The sequence below is a fragment of the Castor canadensis genome, chromosome 15 (genome assembly GCF_047511655.1).
Source record: "Castor canadensis chromosome 15, mCasCan1.hap1v2, whole genome shotgun sequence".
NCBI lineage: Eukaryota > Metazoa > Chordata > Mammalia > Rodentia > Castoridae > Castor > Castor canadensis.
In genome coordinates this window covers 56,009,797-56,029,678 of record NC_133400.1, presented here as the reverse complement: position 1 = coordinate 56,029,678, position 19,882 = coordinate 56,009,797, and the positions used below count along the sequence as shown (strand labels likewise).

At 35.3% G+C, this 19,882-nt stretch overlaps 1 long non-coding RNA gene across 4 annotated transcripts in view; it reads right to left on the bottom strand.

Annotated features, from left to right (window-relative positions):
* The window catches only part of LOC141417461 (uncharacterized), a 66,990-nt gene that overhangs the window by 5,793 nt on the left and 41,315 nt on the right, over window positions 1-19,882 (bottom strand). The gene's annotated exons all lie outside the window — the stretch shown is intronic.

Here is a 19,882-nt window from a genome sequence, read left to right as displayed (position 1 = left end):
TGGAAAAAATGTAATGTTGGAATCCTAAAAAATATGACAAGGATAAAGGAATAAAGGAAAAAACAACCTTTAAAAACAGTCTACAGTGTACAAACATACTAATGAATGATGTAAATGACAAAAAATAAAATCTTAAATATTTATCTGTAAAGATATTTTCCCTTCAGTGTGCAGAATTCATGACAATTCTTGGAATATCTGGCTCCATAAAAATATTGAACTATATGTTTGGTTAATAAAAAATGATGCCAAGTTGTATTGATATGTTTCTCACAGAAAAAAAAATCCACATGAATCCCTTTTTTTTCCTACACTCTTACTTACCCTGTGCTCTACTTATGTATTCTTTTTTTCTATAAATATTCATCTCTCCATTTTTCCTGACCTTGCACCCAAGCATGCAGAGAATGCAAAAGACTAGTTACCTCTATCATGGTATTGTGACCTTTGTCTAATAGTACTTTTCTCCATGATTGAAGAAAATTACTACTCTCTTTGCACAGGAAAAGTTTTCCATTGTGTCATAAATATGACTAAGGTGAGGTAGTATTTGTGGTGTCATCATATATGTTTATTACTGTGAGTTATACAGCCATTGTAGAAGTAACAAATGGGAGGAAAGGGTTAGGATGCAATCACAGTGCTAAACATCAACTATAAATTTAAGTACCATAATTTATGTAACTATGCAAGGCAAATTTTTCTGTGCCATCAAACAGGTAACTACTGTGATACAGAGGTTTCTGTGCCATCATGTGGATAAATACTGTGAGGTAAACTTCACGGTGACATAGTAGAGTTAAATACAATGAAATAAAGCTTATGTGTATCCACTAAAACTGTTGTTTGAGGCAACATTTTTCTCTGGCATCAAAGGCAACTATTGTGAAGATAAGATTATGGTACCATCATATAGGTTAATGATGGTATATAAGGTAGTGGTGCCAGCCAAGTGTACCCACTCTTTGGTAAAATTATGGTGGTATCATAGAGGTAACTACTGTGAGGCCAAGTTTACAGTGCCCTCACAGAGATAGCTACAGTGAGGCAAAGGTTAGGCGCCATCACAGAGGAACTACAGTATGACACTTTTTAAGGTACCATAAGAGAGGTTACTAATGTAAGGCAAAGGTGTCTGTGGCATGACAAAAGTAACACATTTTATGTAAAGTTTATGGTGGCATCACAGAGAGTAATTACTGTGAAGTAAATGTTATGGAACCATCTTATAAATTACTATAGTGAGTCAAATGTTATTCTGTCTTTATACATGTACATCTTTTAAGGATAATTTTTCTATGACTTCATAGAGATAATTACTGTAAGGTAAAACTTACAGGGCCATCATCTAGATAACCAATGTGAAATAAATTTTAAGGTGACTTCTGAGATGCTAATGAGGTATAGCAACCTATTTCATGGTACCATAAATGTAACGAACTTGATGAAAAATTTATGGTGCCATAATAGAGGGCAATTACTGTGAGGTAAAGTCATGGTGCCATAATTGAAGTAAATACTCTGAGGTAAATGTTGTAGTAACTACTATGAGATATAAGTTATGGAGTTATCATACAGGTAAGTATTGTGAGGCAAAAGAAATATCTTTGCTATCAAATAGGTTATTACTGAGAGGCAATATTTTCCTTGTCATCATGTAATACTATGAGGTAAAGTTTATTGTGTCATCATGGAGGTAAGTACTGTGAGGCAAAGGTGATGGTGCCATCATAAGGTAAATACCGTTAGGCATGATTTACAGTGTTATCATTACTATTTGGATGATTACATTGCTATCACACATATCAATATTGAGAGGTAAATGTTCTAGGACAATCACAGGATAATGACTAAGAGGCAAATATTAGGTGCCTTCATAGAAACAATTATTTGGACCATACATATGGTGACATCATAGATGGGTACTACTTTGAAGCAAAGGTAAAGTGCCAGCATAGAGTTAACAACTCTCAGGGAAATATTTCAATGTCATCATAAGTGCAATTAATGTTAAGTATAGGATAGGATGCCATCATAGAAATAACTATTGAGAGTTTATGGAGCTATCATAAAGGTAATTATTGTGTGGTAATGGTTATGGTGACAAACAGAGGTAACTACTTTGAGGAAAGACTTCATTGGCATCATTCAAGTAGCTATGGTGAGGCAAAGGTTACAGTGTCATCAGAGAGGTAACTACTTTGAGGAAAGATTTCAATGGCATCATTCAAGTAACTATGGAGAGGCAAAGATTACAGTGCTATCAGAGAGGTAATTACTGTGAGAGAAAATAAAGTTCCATCATAGAGTTTACTGATATGAAGAAAGGCTAAACCAGCATCATAAAGGAAACATTTGTAACACAAATATTATGGCATCATTTCAGGCATAAAATACCATGAAATAAAAAGTACATTGCTGTCATAGATGGTGACTACAGTGAGGCAAATAATAAGTGCAATCATAAATGGAAATACTGTAAGGCAAGTGTTAAGGTGCCATACTGAAGGTAAATACTGTGAGGCAAAAATTTACATAACAGAATAAAAGTGACTATCATGAGTTAGAATTAATGATGCCACCATACATCCTAACTGCTGGGAGACTAATGTTAGATGCTAACAAATGGGTAAATATTAGAGGCAAAGTATGGTAAAACCTATGATTGTAACTTCTGAAATACATAAGTTATGTGTCATTATCCAGGGAAGTATTGTGAGGTAAGGATACTGTTCCATCGTAAAAGTAAGTACAGTGAAGCAAGGTTTACAAAGTTATCACAGACAGTAAAATCTCTATTTATACACCATAACCTTTGCCTCAGTCACCTCTCTAATCTCACAATATACTGAACTCACATTATTTAATCCTAGGATGGTTCCATAAACTGCCTCAAAGTATTAATCACTACGATGGCACAGGGTTTACCTCACTGTAGTTACATGTATGTTTCACAGTATACTAAACCTCACAGTAGTTACATCTATGATGGTACCATCACTTTTGCCTCACAGAACAAACATCTATCATGCACTGTAAACATTTCCTGACATTAGTTACCTCTATGATGTCAGAGTAACCTTTACATCACAGTATTTACCAGTATTGCTGAAACCATTACCACAGAGGAATTACCCTCTATGAAGGCCCTGTAAGATTTGACTCACACTAGTTACCACTATGTCACAGAAAGTTATCTTGCAGTATCTGCCTCTCTGAATGTACTTCACAGTGGTTACATCTAAAATGTAACCTTAATATTTATCTTGCAGTAGTTACTCATTGATGGCCCTGTAAGATTCTCACCACTATGATGACACTGTAATATTTGTATACAGTAGTAATCTCTAATGAGCCACAGAAACTTTGCCTTGCTATAGTTACATTAGTAATCACACTATAACATTTGTTTAACAACAGCTAAATTTTTTATGGCACTGTGATTTTTACCTCAGAAGATTTGCATCTATGATGGTTAAATAACATGATGATACTGTAATCTTAACCTCTTAGGTTTTACCTCTAAAATGACACTGTAACTATTTCACACTGAGTACCACTGTGATGAGACCATACACTTTATCTCACACCAATAAGGTCTAGGAAGACACCCTCAGTTTCACCTCACAGCATTTATGTTTAAGAGGGCATTTTGAAGTTTGCCACATAGGTAATGTCTATGATGGCACTTTGCTGATTGTAGTTACAGTCTAGCATGGCCTTGTAACAGTTACCTCACAGTATTCCCATATATGATGGTACCATAAACTTTGCCTCACAATTGTTACCTCTATGATGGCACTGTAATCTTTGTCTTGCAGTGTTTATATCAATGACACAGAAAACTGAGTCACATTAGTTATGTGTATGATGTCCCTGTAACCTTTGTCTCATACTAGTTACCTTTATGATGGCACAGTAACAATTACTTCAAAGTAGTTAACTCCATGATGGCACCATTGCTTTTTCTCTCCCTGTATTTATCTCTTTGATGGTACCATATTTTCCTCACAGTAGTTACTTCTAGGATGGCCCTGTATGATTTGTGTCACACTAGTTACCTCTATAATCACAACATAAACTGCCACACAGAAGTAATCTCTGTGATGTCACAGAAAACTTTGCCACCGTAGCTATGTTTGTGACTCCATAATATATGCCACACAGTAGATACCTCTACAATGGTACCATAATTTACACCTCACATATTTACCTCTGTCATAGCACTATAACATGATGATTCTGTAACTTTCCTCAAGGTGGGTACCTTTGTTTTGCCATGATAAATTTTGACTCTCAGTCATTAACCTATATAATGGTCCTGTAAATTTTACCTCTCAGTATTTACATGAATTAATGCACCATAACTTTACCTCATAGGAGTTACCATCTATGAAGCCACAAAATCTGTACCTCAAGTTAATCTTTATTATGTCATAATTTTTTCATCTCCGTAGTTAAGCTCTCTACAACACCTTAAACTTTGTCTCACTGAAGTTACCTCATTGATTGCACTACAATTTTGACACACCATGGTTCCATTTACCATGTCTATATATCCATTGCTTCATAGGAATTACATCTATGATGGTACCTTTTCTTTTGCCTCATGTTACCTCCACAATGTCACCTTTCTAATATCACAATACTTTTTTCTAAAAGTCACCATATCCTTTCCCCCACAGTAGTTACCTTTATAAAGGAACATAATTTCCCCCTCATATTTACATCTCTGATGGCACAGAAATGTTTGCCTCATAGATATTATTGTATATGGCAACAGGTAATATGTTTCATATTATTTACCTCTATGAATGCACTATAACCTTTACCTCACAGTATAAAAACTTCATGACTACATTATCACATGTCCCTCCCAGTACTTATATTTTAGGTCCTGCCACAATCATTGCCTCATAGTTAAAGCTCTATAAAGGAACCATAAGTTTTATCTAATGTTAGTTACCTTTAAGATGTCATTGTAAATTCTCCTTAATTGTATCCTTATGGCATCATTACTATGCCTCTCCATAGTTACCTCGAATATGTCACTGTTAACTTTGCCTCACAGTCCTTATCTCCAATAGTCACCATTAACTTTAACAAATAGTAGTTATTTCTATGATGGCACCTTAAGAATTTTCTTATAATAACTATTTCCATGATGTGAGACACAGTTGCCTCACATCACAGTAACTACACTGTACTATAACAATGCAAATTTTACCCCAAATTAGTTTCTGTCTCTGATGGTACTGTAAATTTTGCATAACATAGGTTGTTTTTTATGATACCAGGGAAATCTTTGATTCAGAGTAGTTATCTTTTTGATGGCAATGAATCTTTACCTCACTTGCATACAGTCTGTGATGGCATTGTAACTTTGCCTCAAATAGTTACACCTATTACAATACCTAATATATACCTCCCTGTCTTTACCATCTATAATGGCATCATAAACTTTGTCTTACAATAGTTCCATTTATCATTCTATGGAAACATTTGCTTCATAGTTGTGAAGCCTACGATGGCACCATAAGCTTTGCCTTATATAGGTTACCTTTATAAGCCTTAGGAAAGCTTTCCTCACAGTCATAATTCCTATGATGGTCCCTTAACATTTGCCTCACAGTAGCTACCACTATGATGACACTTTAAATCACAGGATAACCATTATATCTCAGGATTTATATCTATGAGGTCAATATAACTATTGCCTGAGAGTAGTTACTTCTATGATGGCACCATGATATTTACTCCACAGTATTTATATCTACGATGGCATTATAATTTTGACTCACAGAACTTATCTGAAGGTACCATATCCCTTTTCACACAGTATTTACTTTTAACATGCTGTGGAAAATTTTTCTTTGCTGTAGTAACATCTAAGGTGACATTATAATATTTACCTCAGTGTAGTTAACTCTATGGTGGCACATTCACATTTGCCTCATTTTGTTACCTGTATGAGGGCACCTAACTTTTGCATCATTTTAGTTTCCTCTGTGATGATGTGACCATTAATTTCCATCACAGTAGTTACCTATATAATACCACCACAGTCTTTGCTTCTCAGTAACCATCTCTATTATGGCACAGAAAATTTTCCTTTAATGGTAGTTATGGGGTGAAATAATCTTTGCCTAAGAGCAGTTACCTATATGATGGTACCTTCACATTTGCCTAAGAGTAGTTTGTTCTCTGATTATACAATAACTGGTACTCACAGTGGATTCCTGTATATTTAGCATAACCTTTATCTCACAGTTTTTCACTTACCTCATAATGGTTCCTTTTTTATATCACAGAATACTTTCCTTCACATTTGAAGCATTTATGAATACACTGCAACTTTTATCTCATAGAAGAAAACTCTGTGATGTGCCATAGCCTTTGCCTCATATTAATTACCATCAACTTTGCCTCACAGTATTTACTTTGATGATGGCACCAGAATCTTTCCTCATTGTAGTTACTTCTATTATGAAGCCATAACAACCTCATCACAATAATTAGCTCAATAATGACTGTGTAGCCTTTTCCACATAGTGGCTACCTCTATTATTGCACAGTAACAATAACTTCACAAAAGTTACCTCTATGATATCACCATAAACTTTACCACACAGTAGTTAATTCTGATGGCAACTACTCTTTGCCTCTAAGAAGATATCACATATGGCAACAGATATTTGCCTCAAATAGCCATCACTATGCAGACACGTAGAATATGCCTTTCAGTTGTTACCATATGATGCTACTCTAAATTTTACCTCATAATATTTACATCTATTATGGCAATGTTATCATTTCCTAAATGCAGTCACTTCTTTGATGGCACAAAAAACTTTGCTACACAATATTTATATCCATGATAGCACTGTAATATTTGCTCCACAGTGCTTACCTCTATGATGGCACCTTAAACGTTACTCACAGTGTTACTTTTGTAATGACACAGAACTTATTGCCTCACAGCAATACCTCTATGAAGGTGCAGTTCATAGCTTTGCCTTGCAGTAGTTACTTGTATAATTTTGCTTCACATTAGTTACCATAGCTTTTTCTCACAGCACTTACTTCTAGGATGCCAAAGTAACCATTCCCTACAGGACTTTTTTACTCTATGATATCACTATAAACATTATCTCAAATTAACAATCTTCATGATGAATTGAAAACCTCTAGATGACACCTACTTATTCTAACAGTATTTACTGTCTATGACAGAACTTTAATATTTACCTCACAGTTGTTGCCATCTATGATGATGCCATCAACCTTGACTCTTGTATATTACATTTATGATGCTTTGGAAAGCTTTCTTCACATTAATTACTTCTATGAAGGCATTGTAACTTTAACTCTTATTGGGTGCCTCTGTTTTTGAAAACTATCATTTATCTCACAGTAATTAACCTGCATTTTATGTTATAAACTTTACAACAGTGACCATGGAATCCTTTGCCCCACAGTAAAACATCTATGTGTGTATTGTAAACTTATATTACATTAGTTACTTCAATGATTAAATTAAATCTTTGCCTCACAATATTTATCTCTATGATGACACAGAAACCTTTTCCTCACAGTAGATGACTCTATCATGGCACAATTAACTTTATCTCATGGTTATCTACCTTTATGCTGAAACTGCATAACCTGTGCCTCACAGCAATTACCTTTTTAATGTCACCCTATTGTCTAGCCAGAACAATAAGGCAAGAAGAAGAACTAAAAGTAATAAAAATAGGTAAGGAAGAAATTAAACCATTCCTATTAACAGATGAGATAACTATATACCTCAAAGACCTAAAAAAACTGCAAGATACCATGAACAGCTTCAGCAAAGTAGCAGGATACAAAATTAACTCATAAAACTCAGCAGTCTTTCTATATACCAACAATGAACAGATTGAGGTAGAATATAGGAAAACAATTCCATTTACAATAGCCTTAAAAAATCAAATACCTAGGAATAAACTTAACAAAGGATGTGAATGACCTCTGATTCTACAAATCATTGAAGAAAGAAATTGAAGACCACAGATGATAGAATCAACATAGTAAAAATGATTGTATTTCCAAAAGCAATCTATATGTTCAACCAAATTTCTATCAATACCCCAATGAAATTCATCATAGAGATTGAAAAATCACCACCAAAGTTCATCTCAAAACACAAAAGACCAAGGCAGTACTGAGCAAAAAGAGCAACACTGGAGTTTTCCCAATACCTGATTTCAAACTATACTTCAGAGCCATAGCAATAAAAACAGCATGGTACTGGCACAAAAACAGATAGGAAGATGAGCGGAACAGAATGGAAGGCCTGGATATAATCCCACACAACTATGTCTACCTAATTTTTGATGATGGCACCAAAAACATGCAATGGCAAAAAGACAACCTTTTCAACAAATGTTGTTGGGAAAACTGAACATCCACATACAGAAAACTGAAAATAGAGTCATGTTTATCACCCTGTACAAGTATAAACTCAAAGTGAATTAAGGACCTTAATATACAACCTGAAACCTTGACACTACTACAGGAAAGAGCAGGGAATACACTGGAAGCAATAGGCATAAGCAGACTTCCTCAGTAGAATCCAAGTAACTCAGCAACTAACAGAAAGAATGGACAAATAGGACTATATGAAATTACAAAGCTTCTGTACAACAAAAGAAATGGACTCTAAATAGAAGAGTCCACTCACAGAATGGGAAAAATCTTTGCCTGCAATATATCTTATAAAGGGTTGATAACCAAAATGTAGAGGGAGCTCAAAAAAACTAAACTCACAAAAAAATCAATGACCCAATGAAGAAATTGGCAAATTAACTAAACAGAGCCTTTTCAAGGGACGAAGCTCAAATGGCTAAAGAACACATGAAAAAATGCTCACCATCCCTGCCCATAAAGGAAATGCAAATCAAAACCACATTAAGATTCCACCCTTTTCCTGTTAGAACTGCTACCATCGAGAACACAAATGATGATAAATGTTGGCAAGGATTCAGGGAAAAGGAAGCCTCATACACTGCTGATGGGATTGTAAGATAGTACAACAACTATGGAAAACAGTATGGAGGCTCCTTAAGAACCTAAAAATAGACCGCCATACAATCCAGCAATACAAATCCTATGGATATACTCAACAGACTGAGTCAGCTTACAACAAAAGCACCTGTGCACCTATGTTTATTGCAGCACTATTCACAATAGCTAAGCTATGGAAGCAGCTATGATGCCCCACTATTGATGAATGGATTAAGAAAATGTCATATTTGTATACAACAAAATTTTATGCAGCCACAAAGAACAATGAAATTTTGCCATTCACATGTAAATGGATGGAACTGGAAAACGTCATCTTAAGTGAAACTAACCAGGCACAGAAGGCTATGAGTCACATGTTCTCTCTCATTTGTGGTATATAGACCTAACACAAATGTAGCAATATTATGAAACACTGGTCACAATAAAAGGAGGTCATGCATGGGAGGGGTAGGAAAACTAAAAACTTGAATAGGGTTGATATTCTTTCTATACAAGAAAAAATATAGATATCTTAAATCAACTACAACTTCCATAAGAAAGGGAATAAGGTAGAATGAAAAAAATTTGAGGAGATAAACCAATTGGGGTTATAATACATACATACATGGAAATATCACAAGGAAAGGCCCTGTGTAGCTACCTTTATCTCAAACAAGCTAAAATGTCATGTTTTACATTTTCTCTTTTCTCATTTTTCTTCTACAAAATCAGAGAACAGGAGGGCAGAGCAATACTTGCCCAGGGAGCAAGGATGGCACCAGTGGGAGAGGGGAGGTACTGGGAAAAGGTGTAGGAGGGTAAATACAGTGCCAAAAATGTGTATGTATGTAAGTAAATGCAAAAATGATACCTGTTGAAACTATGCCAGGAGAGGGAGATGAAGGAGAATGGTTGAGGAGGTGCATTCATATATGATACACTTGATACATTGTAAGAATCTGTGTAATTGCCACAATATATACTCACCCATCACAACAATAAAGGAAAAAAATTGTTACCTTTGTCATGGCATAGAAACTATTATCTTACATTTTAACCTCGTCTATGGCACATTAATTTTTGCCTCACAGTAGTTCCACTATGATTTCACAGTATTTTCTTCTATGATGGCACCATAATTTTCCCCCACAGTGGGGATATCTTTGTTGGCACCATAACCTTACATCATGCTAATTAACATATGTGATGTTATGATGCACTTAACTTCACATAGTTACCTTTTGATGTCACCGACTTTTCCTTACAGAGTAATTCTTATTGGATGCTCTGTAGACTTTACCTCACTTTAGTTACCTCTACTAAACTAAAAAATTTAGTACAATAAAATTTGCCCAACAGTAGTTAACTATATAATGGCATAGAAACCTTTGCCTCATAGTAGTTTCGTGTTTGATGTCATCATAAACCTTATCTCACTGTGGTCACGTCTATGATGGCACTGAAACTTATAACTTAACAATATTTACTGCTATGATGGCATACTAAAATGATGGCACTGTTATCTTTACTTCCCATATTTATATAGAAATGGCACTGTAACTTTACTTCACAGAGAGTACCACTATCTTGACATATAATCTTTGCCTAACAAAAAGTAAACTATGATGGCACTGTAATTTTTACCTCATAGCATTTACCTCTATAAAGATACTGTGACCTTATTTCACAGTAATAATCTTTACAATAGTACAAAAATGTTGCCTTTAAGTTTATACAGTCAAGGATGGCACTGTGACCATTACCATGTAGTATTTTCACAGTACTTCATACATACAATGACACTATAATCTTTGCTTCTCAGATATTATCTATATGATGCAAGGGGACCATTTTCACACATTGTTACCTCTCAGATGGCATCATAAATTACTTACACCTCAAGTGATAGCCTCAAATTAGTTACCCCTAGGAAGGCACCATAACTGTTACCTCACAGCCACTTATTTCTATGATGGCACAGAAAACTCTGCATCACATCGGGTATGTATATGTTGGCAATGTTAATTTTTCTCAGAGTGATTACATCTTCTAACACCTATGATGGCACTGTAAACTTTGCCTCAGCATAAGTACCTCTGTGATGGCACAGTAAAAATTACCTGAAAATGTTTACCTCTATTATGCTACTCTAACTTATGCATCGATATAGTTATCTCTATGATGACACAGAATAAATACCACACAGTATTTACAACTGTGATGGCGCTGTGTTCTTTGCCTTATAATATAAACTTCTATGATGGCACAGAATCTGTTGCCTGACAGTAGTTAGTCTAGAATTGCACTGTAATCTTTACCAGAGGTTTTGTCTCTCAGAGGTTAATGTTATCATGGCAGGAGAAAGATTCATCACATTAGTAACTTACATGATGTTACCATGAACTTTGCCTAGAAGTATTTACTCCTGTGATAGCATTGCAAATTATGCTTCACAATTATAATCTTTGTGATGGCACAGAAAAGTTTGCATCACATTAGCTACATATATCTTGTCACTATAACCTTTGCCTATGGAGTTACCTCTATGATGGCACCATAAGCATTGTCTCAGAGCAGTTACCACTATGATGGTACCATGTCTTTTACCTCACAGTAGTACATGAACCAATGCAACATTTGCCTCTTCATAGGTTATCTTTATGATGCCAAAGAAACCTTTCCTCACATTAATGATCTATTGTTGCACTATAACATTTGCTACAGAGTGGTTCCATCTATGATGGCATGTAATGTTGGCCTCACAGTAGTTACACTCTGTGAGGACACTGTAAACTTTGCTTCACATAGCAAAGGAAAAGTGCATCACATTAGCAACCTCAGTGATGATTCCATAACCTTTGCCTGACAGTATTTACTGCTATGATGGCACCAATATTTACCTCACAATACTTCTAGCTATGATTGTACCTTAAATTTGCCTCACAGTAGTTACCATCTATTATGATTCTGAAATCTTACCTGACATTGTGTACCATTGTTTTAATGCAATAATCTTTATAGCTCACAGTAATTAATCCATATGGTTAGCCTGTGAACGTTTTCTCACGTTTACCTTTATGGTGACAGAGAACACGTGTTTCTTAGCAGTAACCTCTGTGAAAGCACCATAACATTCAATAACATTCACTTCATAGTACCTACATCTGTGATGGTACCATAACTTTTTTCTCATAGAATGAACCTCTAGGATGGCAGTGTAACATTTATATCACAGTAATTACTCTCTATGATGGCAACATAAAATTTACATCAAATTAGTTACCTTTATCATGCCACAGGAAACTGTGCCACGTAGTAGTAAGCACTCTTGTGGCAATTTAAACTTTGCCTCACTGTAGTAGCTTCCATGATGAGACCAAAGTATTTGTCTCAGAGTATTTTCTTTCTCTTATGACATTGCAAAATTTGCTTCTCATAGTTTATGAAACCAGCAAAAACTTCTCTCACATTAGTAAACTTTACAATGGCACCATACAATTTGCCACACAGTAGTAATCTCTATGATAGCAGAGTAAACTTTGCCTTAAAATCTTTATGATGTTATAGGAAAGCTTGCATTACATAGTTATACGTATGATGGTACCATAATCTTTGCCTCACAGTATTTACCTGTGTTATGGCACCATAACATTTCACTTACAGTTGTTACCCTCTATGTTGGTCCCATAACTTTTACTTCAAATTAGTTACCACTACAATGCTGCAGAAACTTTTGACTCACAGAAGTATTCTCTTATGGTACCTTAAACTTTGCTTCTCCATAGTTCTATCTATGATAGCACAATTACAATCACTTCACATTAGATCCTGTTTATGATGGCACTGTCAACTTGGTCTCACACAGGTTACATTTATGATACCAAAAAACTTTCCTCATACTAGTAAATTCTATTATGGCCCCTAACTTTCATCAAAATGTAGTAACCATCTAGGATAGCACTGCAACTTTTACCTCATAGTATTTACCTCTATAAAAGCATTGTCATTTTGTCTCACAATGGTAATTCAATTTCGGCATCATGTATTTTAGCTCATAGTATTATCTTATAAATTGGCAACACATACTTTATGCCAACACCTTGATCATGTCATAATAATCTTGCCTAACAGTAATAACATCTTTTATGACATCTTAAATTTTATCTCACTGGAGTTACCTCCATGATGGCTCTGTAACTTTTGCCTCACTGTAGATCCTTATATGACTCTATAACCACTGTCTCACACTAATTACCTCTGTGATGACACCTTCATATGTCCACATAGTAGTTAACTCTATAATGTCCCCTCTCTTTTGCCTCACTATAGTTTTCTCTAAGATGTTTCCATTACTTTTCCTCATGGCATTTGCCTCTATAATGACACACTAAATTTACCTAACAATATGTAGATCTATGTTGACACCATAACATTTACAGGAATTAACTAATATGTTGTCACTACAAATGTTACCTCACCTCAACTACATTTATGATGCCAGGGAAAGTTTTACCTCACAGTAGAAACCTCTATAAGGGACCATAACATTTACCTAGAGTAGCTGCCTTTATGATGTCACCATAAACATTATAGTGATTAATGATATGAAGGCATCTTAAACTTTGCTTCACAGTAGAAATCTCTATGTGAGCTTTAGAAAACTTCACTTCTCAGTAGTTTCATATTTGTTGGCTGTGTAAACATTTCTCATTGTAGGCAAAATATTTCTCTATGATGGCACCGTGACTTTCATGTCATGTATTTACATCTATGAAGGCACTGTAGCACTTGCTGCACAGTAGTTATGTCTAAGAAAGCATAGAAACATTTACTTCAGAGTATTTACCTCTGTTTTCACTGAAGAGTTATCTCAAAGGAATTACTCCCTTTGGTTGCAGCATAATCTTTACTTCAAATTAGTTACCTTTATGAAGTCATGGAAGCACTGTAACTCATTAAGGGAGGCCATCAATGTGAGAGGGAGTGAAAATGAGGAAGTTAGGTAGGTGAATATGGTTTATGTACTTCCTGTATAAGACTGGATATACAAGTTTTAAACCTGTTGAAATCACCATAAGATGGGGACTAAGAAAGAAGAAAAATAGAGGGGAATCAACCAATTTGGGTTAGGAAACTTTCTCTGTGGATATATAAACAAACAACATTGTCTTTTTGAGTAAAAATGATGAATAAGGGGGCAGAACAGGTCCTCTCTGGAGGTTAGTACCATTGTGTGGGGAGAAAATGAGGAGAGAAGTTGTGGGATGGTGAACATGGTGCTGGTATTGTGTACAGAGGTATGTAAATGGAAAAATGAGACCTGATGAATCTATTCCAGGGATGGGGCAGGGGAGAGAGCATGAATTCAACTATGATATACTGTATAAACTTGTGTATAGGTAACATTATACCCCCAGTAAAATAAAAAATATATTGTGACTGTTACCTCACAGTACTTATATGTATACTGATATGTAATGTTTTCCTCACAGAAATTATCTCATTACCTCATGATGACACAGAAACTTTTTTTGGTGGTACCGGTATTTAAACTCAGGGCCTATACCTTGAGCCATTCCCATCAGAATTTTTTTTTTTTTTTGAGAATCGGTCTTGCAAACTATTTGCCTGGTCAGGCTTGGAACTGAGATACTCCTGATCTCTGTCTCTTGAGTAGCTAGGATTACAGGAGTGAGCCAGCAGAGCCCTGCTGACACAAACTTGGACTTATCATAGTTATGATGGCACCATAAACTTTCCTACTGTATGTGACTTCTATAATGGTATCATAACTTTCAGTTCATATACTAACCTCTAGGATAGTAACTGAATATTTATCTCTCAGCAATTACCCATGATGATGGCAACATAAGCTTTGTACAATAGCTATATGTATGTCACCTTAATTTAGCCTCACATCAGTTACCTGTACAATGACACATTTACTTTTACCTCACCATATTTACCATTTCTGACCATACTTCAACATTTATCTCATAGTAATTTCTGCCTATGATGGCACTGTTAACTTGACTTTACATATGTCACCATTATGATGCCAGGGAAAACATTCCATACATTACTAACCTCTATAATTGTACCTAACCTTTGCCAGACAATACTTATCATCTATGATGACACTGTACAGGAAACAGTGGGGAATACACTGGAACTTGTAGGCATAGGCAAGTACATTCCAAATAGAATTCAAGTGGAAAAGTAGTTAAGAGAAAATATTGACAAATGGGACTACATGAAACTTAAAAGCTTCTGCACAGCAAAAGAAATGGTCACAAAATTGAAGAGGCAACCACAAAATGGGAAAATGCCTTTGCCATCTGACAATGGAGTAATAATAGAATACACAGGTAACTCAAGAAAACTAAATTCACCCCCCAAAAATCAATGACTTGTGAATAATTGGGAAAGTAAATTGAACAAAGGTGTTTCAAAGAAGTCCAAATAACCAAAAACCACACTATTCCTGACTATAAAGGAAATGCAAATCAAAACCACATTAAAATTCCACCTCACTCCTGTTAGAATTTTCTGGCTATCAACAAGAACACAAACAACAAAAAATGTTGACTAGAATGTGAAGGAAAAGGAACTCTCATACACTGCTAGTGGGAATGTAATTTAATACAACCACTGTGGAAAACAGGAGGGAGGCTCCTTAAAAAATTGAAACTAGAACTACCATATAATCCAGAAATACCACGGCTACTAGTAATATACCTGAAGGAACATGTCAAGTTACAATAAGGACACCTGCTCACCCATGTTTATTGCAGCATTATTCACAATAATTAATCTGTAGAAACAGCCAAGATGCCCCACAACTGATGAATGGATTAAAAAGTGTGTTATTTATATACAATGGAACTATATTCACCAACAAAGAAGAATGAAATTTTGTCATTTGCAGGTAAATGGATGGAACTGGAGAACATCACCTTAAGGAAAATTAGCCAAGTTCAGAAATCCAATGGCCACATGTTTTCTCTCATATTTGAAATATAGAGCTAATACAAATGAAAGCAATATTATAAAATCAGGTCATGCTAAAAGGAGGTCGTGAATGGCAGGGGGAGGGTAAAAGGAGGAAGTTAAAAAGGTGAACATGGTTGATATATTTTCTATACAAGAATGAACATAGAAGCAAAAACCCTTGTTCCTTCCTATTATTGCTTATACTCTCTCTACAACAAAATTAGAAATAAGGGCAAAATAGTTTCTGCTGGGGGGGGAGAGGGAAGGGGCGGAGTGGGTGGTAAGGGAGGGGGTGGGGGCAGGGGGGAGAAATGAACCAAGCCTTGTATGCACAAATGAATAATAAAAGAAAAATGAAAAAAAAACTGTTAATATGTTGAAAAAAAAAAAGAATGAACACAGAATTTTTTAAACTATCAAAATCACCACAAGAAGGGGATCAAGGTAGAAAGGAGAAAAGTAGAGAGGATGGGATAATTTGGGTTAGAATACATATATACATGGAAATGTCAATATGAAACACCCCATTAGCTATCTTAAACAAATAAAAATGTCTGTTTTTCAAAAACAGAGAATAGGAAGGAAAATCTGCTCCTGTTTGGAGATTGGTACCAGTGTGAGGTGAGGGATAAAAGGAAAGGGTGTGGGAAGGTGAATTGAATGTAGTGGAAATATGTACGCATGTATGAAATGGAAAAATGAGACCTTTTGAAACTATTCCAAGGATGGGGGAGAGTGATAAAAGAGAATGGTGGAGGTGGTGAATTCAACTATTATATACATCACAAGAACATTGCTAAATGTCATAATGTACTCCCAGTACAATAATTTTAAAAGATTTTAAATTAGCCCTGTAGCATTTATCTCATATATTGACCTCTATAGTGGCAATGTAACTTTATCTAACAATGGGGATCTCTGTGTTGGTACCACACATCTTAGCTCAAACTATTTAAACCATATGATGGCACCATAAACGTTACCCTTCACAACTTTCCTTAATGATGCCATGGAATCCTTTGAATTCCAGTATTATTCTCTATGTAAGCATGGTAACATTTGTCTCACTTTATTCACATTTAAGATGTCAACAGTAAACTTTTCATCACACTAGTTGGGTTGTGATGTCACCATAATATTTGCCTCACAGCATTTTCCTCTAATATGAAATCTTAATTTTTGCCTCTCTGTAGTTATCTCTATTATGGCATCATTACCTTTGCCTCCCAGTACTTAATTTTATTATGTCACTGTAACATATACCTTAAAGTATTTACCTTCAATATGGCATCATAAACTATGTCTGATGAGTAGTTATATTTATGATGGCACCATAAGTTTTACCTGACAGTATTTGCCTCTAAGATGGCACCTTATATATTATATCACACTAATTACACTCTATGTTGTCAACATACATTGTACAACCAATTAGTTAATTTTGTCATGCCACACAAACTTTGCTTAACAGTAATAAACTCTTGTATAGACCTTAAAATTTGCCTTCCTACACTTATCTCTCTCATAACACTTTATCATTTCCCTCACAATTGTTCCATCTATGATAACACTTAAATTTTCCTTACAGTGGTTCCATCAATGATGACACCTAAATTTTTCTCATAGAAGTTACCATCTATGAAATCAACATAAACATTGCCTCACAATGTTTGGGTTTAGGATGCCAGAGAAATAAATACTCACATTAATACTGTCTATAGTATTACTGTAACCATTGCCACACACAGTAGTTACCTCATTGATGGCACCTTTATCTTTGGTTCACATAATTTTACTCTCTGATGGCACCCTAACTTTACCTCACTGAGGATACCGCTATGTTGGTACCATAACTTTTACCATAATATTTACCACTATAAATGCATCATAACCTTTACCACACAGAATTTAACTCTAAGATGTCATGGTAATATTTACCTCACATAGTTACCCCTGTGATGGCACCATGAGATTTACCTCTCAGTTGTAGTCTCTTGATAGCAAAGAAACCTTTGCCTCAGAAGAGTTATATCTATGATGGTACCATAACCTTATATCTATGATGGTATTGTTACATTTACCTTGCAATAGTACATATATGATGGCACTGTAACTTTGTCTCACAGTAATTTCTTCTTTAATTACATCATAACTTTTACCACACAGTAAATACAACTATGAGGACATCATAAATTTTACCTGCAATTAATTACTTTTAAGATGCTATGGAAACTTCTGCTTCACAGCACTAATTTGTCAGATGGCACCTTAAACTTTGCCTCACTGTAGCTCCTTCTATGGCCTCATAATCTCTGCCTCTGAGAAGTTCCCATCTATTCTCACATTGCTACCATTGCCTCATCTTTATGATGCCAAGGAAATCTTTCCTCACATTTATAACCTCTATGATGTCATCACAACATTGCCTCACAGTAGTTACCTCTATTATGGGCAGCGTCTTTTGCCTCACTGTAATATCCTCTAAGATGTCACTTTGTCTTTGCCTCATAGTAACTTCTATGATAGCATGTACTTTTACCAAAAAGTGATTCCAATCTATGATTGCACTGTAACATTTACTTCCCTGTATTTACCTGTATAATAGCACTGTAACTCTATTTTATATTACATCTGGATTGACATGATTAAATTTTATAAATTTTATCTGATAGTATTTAACATTAATGATTGTACCATATAACTTACCTTACCATTGGTACCTTATGATGCTTCAGAAAACTTTGCTACACAAAAGAAACCTCTATGAATGCACTGTAACAGTTATTTTTCAGTAGTTACACTTGGGATGTCAAGGTAATCTTTTCCTCACAGTACTTTTGTCTATGATAGCACCATAAGATTTGTCTCACATTATGTGCCTCTGGGGTGGAATCATAACTTAGGCCTTGAAGTAGTTACCTCTGTGATGGCTCCATAACTTTTGCTTCACTGTAGTTCCTTCTATGGTGGCTCTGTAACCATTGTCTCATGTTAATTACTTCTATGACGGAAACCACACATTTGCCTCATGGTAGTTTCCTTTAGGATGTCACCTATCTTTTGCCCCTCTCTAGTTTACTCCAAAAATTCACCAGGCAATTTGCATCACAGTAGTTCCTTCTATAATAACAGTGTAACTCAGCCTCACATTGGGCACCTCTGTGCTGGCACCACGACTTGTGCTTTATATTAACTAATCTACGTGATTGCACCACAGATATTACCTCACCATAGTCACCTTTATGATGCAACAGAGACGTCTGTCAAATAGTAGAAACCTCTATAATGCACTACAACATCTACCTCATTATAGTTACATCTATATGTCACCTTAAGCTTTATTCCCAGTAGTTTGCTCTGTGATGGCACCTTAAATTTTGCTTCACAATACAAATTTGTATGATGGCACAGAAAATTTTACTTCACAGTAGATACATATATAATGGCCCTGTAAACTTAGTTTAACTCTAGTTTCATCTATCATGGCCCCATGACTTTTACATCTCATGTATTTACCTTCATGATACCATTGAAACATTTACCTTAGAGTAGAAACCTCTGTAAACACACTGTAACCTTTATCGCATAGTAGGTACCTCTATGTTTGCCCAGTACTCTTGCCACTTCGAGGTTACCTTTATGATAGCGTAGAAACTTTTGCCTCACTCTAGTTATACATATGATGGCACCAAAACCATACCTTGAAATATGTTACTTTTATGTTGGCACCCAAAAATAATGCCTGAAAATGTTACCTCCTTGATGGCTTCCTACATTTTATCTCACAGTATTTCCATCTAGAATGGCACATTAAATTTGCCTCACAGTAATCACCCTCTATGAG